Source organism: Rhinopithecus bieti, unplaced genomic scaffold (assembly GCF_001698545.2).
Source record: "Rhinopithecus bieti isolate Rb0 unplaced genomic scaffold, ASM169854v2 scaffold_23460, whole genome shotgun sequence".
Classification (NCBI taxonomy): Eukaryota; Metazoa; Chordata; class Mammalia; order Primates; family Cercopithecidae; genus Rhinopithecus; species Rhinopithecus bieti.
The window spans coordinates 1,255,356-1,265,808 of NW_016811040.1; the positions used below are offsets into that span (position 1 = coordinate 1,255,356).

At 37.6% G+C, this 10,453-nt stretch overlaps 1 pseudogene; it reads left to right on the top strand.

The window, feature by feature from the left end:
- Window positions 1-487: 487 nt before the first annotated feature.
- On the top strand, window positions 488-1,459 carry LOC108543069 (eukaryotic translation initiation factor 3 subunit K-like; annotated as a pseudogene).
- The last annotated feature ends 8,994 nt before the right edge of the window (window positions 1,460-10,453 follow it).

A 10,453-nucleotide genomic window follows, 5' to 3' on the forward strand; every position in this document is an offset into this window, starting at 1 on the left:
TTGAAGAAAAATTGTTAAGCATATTTAAAGTTTGAGTAGTTTATTTTGTGGGCACTTTATAGAACATTTTGATTTGGTATTTTTGGATACAGATGATGGATTATAAAGTTCTTTCTTTTAAAAGTCAACATAGTTAACACTGTAAAAGTTTAAAAGCTTTTTTTTTTTTTAAGAGCCTTATTTTATTAACATCATTTGTATTTTCTATACATCTTTCCTTAATATTTTCTTTGGTTATCTTAGTGTATGTGTTTATGACTTTTTCAATATGTTAAATCTATAATTTTGTCACCCTCCTCACTTTCCAACAACCTCTCTAGACTCTTTATTGCACCTGGTAAGTGAAGACGCCTGGGTTTGAAACTCTGCTCTTGAATCACTACTTCCATTCTTCTCTCCTATTGTCACTCTTACAGAACCTGTTCTCTCTCGTTAAAAAACTTCCCTGTTCCAGCCCTGGCTGTGGAAGGTGACCATAGTCATAGTGATGTTTTAGCAGGTGAGAGTGAATGTGGGCAAGCTGCTTAACAATATCCACAGCTATAATTCTGAGAACCTGGCCACCCTGGGGAGCTATGTGGAGATGCAGGTCAAGGAGAATGCCTATCTAGAAGCCAAATTCACTGTCCTGAAGTTGTACTAGTTCAACCTAGCCTTCTTTCAGACCACAGTCACCACCCAGATCTCACTGAATGCTCTCACCAACCCATGCCTCACCAACTTCACCCTGTGCAAGCCCATGTTCATCCAAGCACATCAAGAAAAGTAGCCGATCCAACAGATTTTGTACCTGGAGGATCTGCTGGAGACTGGACACTTCCAGGCCTTCTGGCAAACCCTGGATGAAAACATGACCCTTTTGGAAGGTATAACTGGCTTTGAAGGCTATTAGAAAATCTGTCTACCATGTCATGGATATCATTCAACTGGCACACTTACTGCTGGCTGCTGGCTGAGATGCTCAGGGATTTGACAGCCAGCCAGCTGAAGATATGGATGAGAAAATATGGCTGAAGCACCGATGAGTCAGGGCAGATCTTCATCTGTAGCCAAGAAGAAAGCATGAAGCCCAAGAACATTGTGGAGAAGATCAACTTTGAAAGTGCATCCTGACTGGGCATGGTGGTTCATGCCTGTGACCCCAGCACTTTGGGAGGCCAAGACGGGTGGATCACCAGGTCAAAAGATCGAGACTATCCTGGCCAACATGGTGAAACCCTGTATCCACTAAAAAATACAAAAATTAGCTGGGTGTGGTGGCACACGCCTGTAATTCCAGCTACTTGGGAGGCTGAGGCAGGAGAATCACTTGAACCCGGAAGGTGGAAGGCAGAAGGCGGAAGGCGGAGGGAGGTTGCAGTGAGCTGAGATGAGGCCATTGCACTCTTGCCTGGTGACAGAGCAAGACTCCTTCTCAAAAAAAAAAGAAAGCGCATCCAGCATCATGGCCACCTCCTAGTAACTGTGGGTTTTAATAAAGATTTGTTGACTTAGGAAAACAAACAAACCAAAAATCCCTTCCCTCTCTTATTTCCCAATCCTCTAGTATCTACCAGAGCTTTGCTACTTTTACTGTAAATCATTATAATTAATGTTCTTAATAGCATCACAGAAATAATTTCTCCTTTGATTTTCTAGCTTGTGGGCTTTGCTGATTCCCAACTTTTGGTGAACACTAAAATCTGTTCTTTCAGCTGTCACTTCTGGAGATGAATTCTCCTGGAGGAAGTCACATAATAATTTCGATGGGCTGAGTATTCCAGAAGGAAGCCGTATGACCTTTCTGATTGAATTCTTCTGTACATAGATCCTCAGTGTTCTCATAAAGCCACGATTCATTTGACACTTTGTTCACGTCCCTCTTATAGCATGGGCTATTGACGTTTTCCAATTTCAACTCCTGATTTCCACCTGGGTCCCCTCTGTGCTTTTCTAAAATAAGGCAATTTGTCAACCTGCCTCTTGTCTTTCTCAAAATCTCTTCACCTCTGCTCCCATTCTTTCCCTTCTATAATTGCCCCTTTTTCCTTCCAAAATAAGTTCCCACATAGGTGCCTTTGATCCCATCTGCATGTTTGCAATCCTGCCCCATCATTGACCTTTCTCCCAAGGTCAATTTCTTGAGCTAACTTATTTCTTCAAGGAAATATTTCTTTCTGTAAGCCAGTAGTTCTCAAATAGAGGTGACTTTACCTCTTAGGCAATATTTGGCAATGTCTACAGACATTTTGGTTGTCACAGCTGGTATGGGGAGGTATTATTGTCCTCTGTTAGGTGGGGGCCAGGGATGCTCTTCAGCATCTGCATGGGGAAGATCCTCCTAACAAAGAATTATCCAGCTCAAATGTCAGTAGTTCCATGGTAGAAGAACCCTGCTATAAACCTGAATCAAGTCCAAATTTTGCTTCTCCAAGAAATTTAAATAATATGTTTTTATGACTATGTTTACTCCTTTGAGTTCTTCATTTATCTCCCACTTTTACACTAGCAAATTTCTAGAGTGGAAGTCACTATTTCTGGCTTAATTTCCTTGCTATACACTCCTATCACTGAAAAACACATGATAATGATAAAAATTGCTACCCACCAGAAATCATTAAGGTCCTTAACAGACTCAACTTTTTCTCCTAGGCACCTCACAATGACCTAGGGAGTGAAGAAAACAGATGGGAACACATCCCAATTTGTGTTCTTAGCAACAGAAGCCTATGACCTTGAACTTGATACCTATTTATGTATTTATTTTTATTATTTTGAGATAGTCTCACCCTGTCGCCCAGGTTGGAGTATAGTGGCATGATCTTGGCTCACTGCAACCTCTGCCTGCCATGTACAAGTGATTCTCCTGCCTCAGCCTTCTGAGTAGCTGGGATTGCCCAGCTTATTTATTTGTTTATTTGTATTTTTAGTAGAGACAGGTTTTTGTCACATGGGCCAGGCTGGTTTCCAACTCCTGACCTCAGGCCATCCACCGCCACCCCCCAGCCTCCTGAAGTGCTGGGATTGCAGGCATGAGCCACTGCACCCAGCCTAGATAATTATTTAAACATTTGTTAAGGTGGATAAAAAATTATTCTTACTCATTTTTTGTGCTGAGAAATCCTCAACAGTGGCTTCTTGAAACCCAATATTCTTGAAGACACATTTAAAACCCAATTGTGGAAAATAATTTTCTAAAATGAGTGTTTTTCAGGAATAATAAAGTTGATTCAAAAATAGTCAGGCTGCTTGTACAGATAGGGCTACATTTGAAAGGCTGTGTTGTGGGCGTGGTTCCTCACACTGAGGGCATCGTGCTTCTTGAAAATGTCAACAAATGCTGCACTCTTCACGAAGACACCTTGTTCAGACATTTCCTTCCCAGTTTTCAGTGTTTAGTAGGATACTTGAATACATGAAAAAACAAAAAACTCAATTTTTTTTTTTTTGTTTCATTGTTTGATTCTATCAAATTTTTAGTAACATGGGAAATAACCCTAAATTCTTTCTCTCCCCTGTTACTCACATAGTCAGTGGGAGGAGTTGCTCAGAATACTCTGCACTCAGGAATGAATTCTTATTTCCCTCCTTAGAGGAAAAGTGATGAAGCATCATAGCAACAAAACCCCGAATAGAAGCCTTCATCCTAATGAGAAAGAGTAGCTTGCAAGGTTGGATTTTTCTTTCACAGATTTTATTTTATTTTTTGATTTTCAACTCTATCTAGAAACTATTGTCAATTCAAATCAAACTCTGCAGTGAAAATGAAATTTGTGATGAAAAGAGGGGCCCTGAGGTTTGATGCATTAGTTCTTATAAAAATTAATCATCAATGTACTTGTTTTCACTAACAAAGGCCCTTGAGAGTATTCCCTTAAGGAAATAAGGAGACTTACTAGAGACTCAGAGACCTTTTCTGTCCATTTCATAACCCAAGTGGCGTGGACTCTTACTGAGAAGAGACAGTGAAACTTTTACGAAAAGTGACCTGAATGTAAACAATCAAACTCTATTACATTCCATTTTTTAAAAACAGGCAGTCAAGCAGTCAGTATAATAGCATTTTATTTATTCACCAATGATATAGGTAGGGAAAACTTTGTGGATGAGGGGCCCAACTAAGTTGGTGGAAGAATCTTGAGAGTAGAGATTATGAGCTTGGACTTACATCAAGATAGGAGTCAAACCTTAATTCTCAAAGTGACACATGCCATTAGTATTGGTAGATTTGTATAATTTTCCCACATATAGAAATGATTTAATTCACAATCTCATCTTCTAGAAAATTGGCACATAACTCTTTGTACTGTTTTCAAGGAATTTGTTCAGAAAGTGAGAACATGTATTATGAATGCCGTCAAGTCATTTACCATAGCTATTCAAAGAAGGAATGATAAAATTTATAGATGACAATTTCAGTTCTCTCTAAATTATTCATTTTTAAAAATTCAAAATCAAGATAAAGAGGAAAATAGCTAAAGAAATCCAACAGAATTCTTGTTTGACAGTAATTGGAAACCAGTGATTGGAAGCAGTTGGTGCAATATGTTGTTCTACAAAGGACTTTTTTAATTTTATTTTTTTTGGTTGCTTTCAGAGCTCTTCACCCTTTCCATGCTGCTTAAAGAAATGTAAGTGCCAAAACGGTGCTGAAGAACTTTCCTAGCTGGACAGAAAAGTTTTGAAAAGAGAGCTGCATTTTAATAGACTAAATTATATTTTATTCAAATTTTAGGAAAGAATCCTCTCATTGTGAGTTTCTTTTTTTTTCTGACAATAAGAAATGATTCTAGAAGAAAATACAATCTGTGAGCATGATTCAAGGATTTTCTTGCCACCCATGCCTGGTTCTCTGTAGGGCTAAAGTGATAGACACATGATAAAATGTACCCTCCCCCATCCCCATAATGAGCAGCCAAGCTCTTACTCTTATGGCTCTTTGTTTCTGGGGACTAGAGGCAAAGAGTACCACTTTCAGGCTAGCACAACTTTCCTCCATCCTGAACACCTCCCTACTCCACATCCTACTATGTTCTGGCAGATATGGTTTCAACACGATTGTAAAGTTGCTAGGCATCCCTTTGGAATCCCGGAAAAGCAGCATTCTGCAGGAGAATGTCACTCGTTTTGGTTATTGCCCCAGATCTGTGGGGGAAAATGGAAAAAGGATGAAGTATCCTACTCTATTTTTTTCCATTCTTTTAAATAAGGGATTCTGTCTTATTTAAGGGCAAAGCATCATTGGGCCATCTGGTTTTTCTTCAACTAGTTCCATTAGCCTTATAGTTAGAAACACATTCCTAAGGCTGGCCTTAGATAAGTTGTATGAATTTTCAGCATTGTTATAAGATCTCTGGAACTTCAAAGATATTTGAGTTGGACAGCAAAGAGGCCAACTCAACACGCTTTTAAATGAAAAAACCTAACTTTACCAGTTTTTACATTAAAGAATTTATGTCTTTTGGCCACAAACACACAAGTCCACCAAATATTGAGTGTTGAAATTGGAATTTTCATGAGCATTTAAATCAGATCCATATTTTCAATCATGACTATTTTTCCCCTTTTCGTGGGCATGTCATCAATACTGTGAAAACCCTAAAGGAGAAGTAAATGGAGAAGCATGCCAGAATCACACGTGATGTTGAAATGGGTTCGAATGCTTTTCAAGATTTTACTGTTCCTTTTTCTCGTATTTATCCCAAGGGTATAAAAGTTCAGTGAAATGCTTTCCTGGGGATAAACTATAGCAATTCTTTGTAATTTTGTATAATAAAGTATGTGGTAATCTAATACAAATTAATATTTCCATAGTTTTCCAGTGTTGATAATAAACAACACAAATATGTTCTACCTTTTATATTCTGAAGTTTGAGACAGAGTTTTTTTTCTTTTTTCTTTTTTTTTTTTTGAGATGGAGTCTCACTGTCGCCAGGATGGAGTCCAGTGGCATGATCTTGGCTCACTGCAACCTCCGCCTCCCGGGTTCAAGTGATTGAGACAGAGTTTTAAACCAAAAAAGTTATCTTCTTAGTGGCCAACGATTATCTTTATAAACTTTGACAGCCAGGTCTTGCCTTGTTATAATCACCAATAATATAATGTTGTAAGAACACAGATTTAGGAGCTAGGTACTGTTACTTAACCATGAGTGAATATTTAAGATTTCTAAGCCTTAGCTTTCTAATATGATTAGATGTAAAATGTAAATTGTAATAATATCTACCTTATGGGTTTTGTGTGAAATTTATAAGACTTATCTAGCATAATGTTTACCATAAATGAATATTCCTTTAAAGTTGGTTATTGTTAAGTGTTACCGTCCTTAGGAATTATACCAAAGACTAAATGAAGTTTTCTTCTGATTGTATGTCTTCTAGAATATACATATTTTCAAATGAAATCATACTACATACTAATAAGCTACTTATACACTGAATCCCATAAGTGAAAAAAGCTAAACCTGACTCATTTTGTTGGGGATGGTCTTGGAGGAGACTTAGAGAATCATAAAATAATGCCTATACTTGGAATCTTAGATAATGATGACCAAATTACAATGTGAGTGTTATTTATCCTATATTGAGAATGGATGTACATAAAGCTTTTAGAAATATGGCAATCAATAGCTATGGAAAAATATTTTTCCATCCTAAAATGATAGGACCATACAGTATAGGTTATTAAAACACGAAGTTGGGACTGTGTCTTTCCAGGAATTTTAAAAATCTAGTGTCCACTGGGGCTCATACCTATAGTCTCAGTGACTCTTGAGGCTGAGACTGAGGCAGGAGGATGGCTTGGGCCCAGGATTTTTAGGCTGCAGTGAGCTATGATCACACCACTGCTCACCAGCAGCCCTGGGTGACAGATTGAGGCTCTATCGATCTCAAAACAAAAAAAAAGGTAAAAAACCCCAAAATCTAGTGTCTGCCTCAAACATCTAGTTTCTACCTCAAACACAATTCCAACAAAGATATCTGTTCCCCGTATGTTAATAATGTTAATACAGTACTCAAAGAGCAACATACTGACATACGATTTCTTTTTCCTCTGAATGAGTCTCCTGGAAAAGAGAAGTGGTGACCAACATCCCAACTTAGACCCACATCCTGTGCTATGGGAGAAAGACTGAGGAAGGTCGCTGGTGGTAATGCTTCCTCTCCTCCGCTGCCCTAAGAAATTAAAAAGTCTGGTTCCACATGCATCCTCTACCGTTATATAACTGCAGCTAGCCTCTTTCATTAGAAGTTGGTGTAATGATGCTCAGTGATTATGCCTATGATCGGGCCTTATAGGAGTCTTCTCTCTAAGTGGTTTGTTAAATTATTCCTACCAAACACATACACTTGTTGCATAATGAACTGCCTCAAAACTTACTGGCTTAAAGTAAAAATCATTGTATTTGTTCATGATTCTGTTGTCCAGAATTTAGGGAGAATTTGGCAGGACGATTTTTGGCTAGTCACTCAGGGGTATTCAGTTGGTAACTCATCTGGTCTAGGGCATTCAAGATATGGCTGCTGCCTTACAGAATGACTGCAAGGTCAGGCTCCTCCGGGCCTTCTCTTTCTCCATACAGCTTCAGAGCCCCTCCACGTGGTTTCTACAGCAGTGTAGTGGGCTTTTTACACAGCCAATGGCTTTCTCAGAGTGAATGTTCTTAGAAAAATAGTGGAAGCTGTAAGGCTCCTTCTGACCTAACCTCTGAAGCCATGCAGGGTCACCTCCACCTCATTCTATTGGTGAGAAATGAGTCACATGTATAGTCCAGAGTCAAGGAGAAAGCAGACAAATACATGTGAGTATGAACACTGCGAGCATTGTTCGTCAGCTGCCGGCATTGTTCATTGGAGAGCTATCTTCAGGGACTAGTCTCTCTGGGAGGAGTCTAGTTAAAAACAATTATTTCAATTTGATATAATTCCAGTGACATTTTCATAACCCTTATAAATTGGCACCTTGGAAACTGCCTAGTTAGCTCAGCCCTTAATCAGTCTCTGTCCATGCCAATGACCTGTACTAGTTGTTCTGTGAGAGATGTCTACAGTCTTCCTTGTGGGACTTTGGTTGACTTGAGTTTATTTCAAGAGCCTGTCACGTATGAATTGACAAAAGACCCTCTAAATTTGCAAAACTGAGGATCAGGTTATCAACTGCACCCCCACCACCTGAAGATCTAACTGGAATATTTAGCTTGTCTCATTTTATTACTACGTAGCTTAGTCTGACCCATGCTTAATATATACCATCCCTTCAGCTTTGTAAGTCACTGTATTTCAGATCTTACGTAATTATTGTGCAAGACATGCTGATTCTACTGTTTGATGCAGTTTATCATTGAAACAACCTTCTTCCTATTCTCTCTACTTCAGTCCTTTCTCCCTAAAGTCTAATCTATTGTAAATATAGTGATCCATTAAAAATCTAAGACAGATCATGGCACTTCTCTGCTCAGACCCCTTTAATGGCTATGTTTTTCTTAAATAATTTTATTGTGTATAAGTAAGGCATACAACATGATGTTATGGGATGCATATACATGGCAGAAAGGTTACTATGATGAAGCAAATTAACATAATCATCATCTCACATAGTTACCCTTCTGTTTGTCTTTGTGGCAAGAGCAGGTAAAATCTACTCATTTAGCCTGAGCCTCACATACAGGACAATTTTATTACCTATAGTTCTCATGTCGTACATTAGATCTGAACTGTTAATCATACATATTTGCCACTTTGTATTCTCTGACCTCCATCTCCCCATTTCCTGCCCTCCCCCAATCCCTAGTAACCATTGTTTTGTTCTCTATCTCTGTATATTTGATATTTTTAAAAAAGATTCTACATATAGGTGAGTTATTCATGCAATATTTTCATTTCTGTGTCTGACTTATTTCACTTAGCATAATGTCCTCTAGGTTCATTCGCGTTGTGGCAATGACAAGATCTTGTTCTTTTTAGAGCATTGAATAGCTCATGTAACTCATTGAATGCTATACATTATGTTGAAATTTTGATGGTTTTGCACCATTGTAAAGTTGAAAAATTATAAGTCAGACCATTATAAGCTGTAGACCATGTATACACTGAAAACTATAAAACATTGATGAAAGAAATTAGAAAAAAAAAAAAAAAAACGCAAATGAAAGATATCCCTGAGTTCGTGGGTTGGGAGAATTAATATTTTTTAAATGTTCACATTACCCAAAGCAATATACAGACTCAATGCAATCCATCTCAAAATCCTAATGGCATTCTTCACAGAAATAAAAATAAACAATCCTAAAATTATATGGGCCCACGAAAGACCCCTAATAGTCAAAACAATTCTGAGAGAAAAAAAAGTTGGAGGCATCACACGTTCTGATTTAAAATTATATTACAAAGCTATAGTAGTCAAAACAGCATGGTACTGCCATAAAAACAGACACATAGACCAGTAGAACAGAGAGTCCAGAAATAAATCCAAACATATAGAGTGCACTAATTTTTGAAAAGGGTACCAAGAGGACACAATGAGAAAGAATAGTCTCTTCAATAAATGGTGCTGGAAAAACTGTATTTCAACATGCAAAATAATGAAATTGGATCCTTAAATCATACCCAAACTTCAAATAAAATGAATAAAATACCTAAATATAAAACCAGAAACTATAAAACAAAGGGGAAAACGCTTGAACATTGGCTTTGGCAATTATTATTATTATTGTTTTATTTGCTATCACACCAAAAGCTCAGATCACAAAGGCAAAACAAATAAATGGGACTGCATAAAATTAAAAGTACAACAAAGGAAATAACAAAATAAAACAACAGCCTATGGATTAGGAAAAAAATATTTGCAAACCATATACTTGGTTAAGGATTAACATCCAAAATTTATAAAGAACTCATACAATTCAATAGGGGAAAAATAAGCCAATTTAAAAATGGACAAAATACCTGAATAGACATTTCTCCAAGGAAGACATGAAAATAGACAATGGGTATATGAAATATGTGATATTGCTCAATATCATTAATCATCAGGGAAGTGCAAATCAAAACTACTATGAGGTATCACCTCATACCTGTTAGGACGGCTACTATCAAAAAGTCAAAGCATAATAAATGTTGGCAAGAGTATGGAGAAAAAGGAACTCTAGTACACTATTGTTGGGAATGTAGATTGGTACAGCCATTAAGGGAAACAGTCTGGAGGTTTCTAAAGACATTAACAACAGAACTACCACATGTCCCAGCAATCCTGGGCTACTCTTTTTACTCAGTAAAATCCAAAGTTCTTACCGTGATTTATGAGGCCCTATGTGATCTACATCCTTTTCTTTCTCCCTGTCCTCATACATTCATTTAGTCAGCAAATATTTGTTGAGTGTTTACTATATATTGGACACTGTCTCTTGTGCTGAGGATACAGCAGTAAATAAAGCAGAAAAAATTACCTGCTCTTATGGAATACCCACTAGCTTACT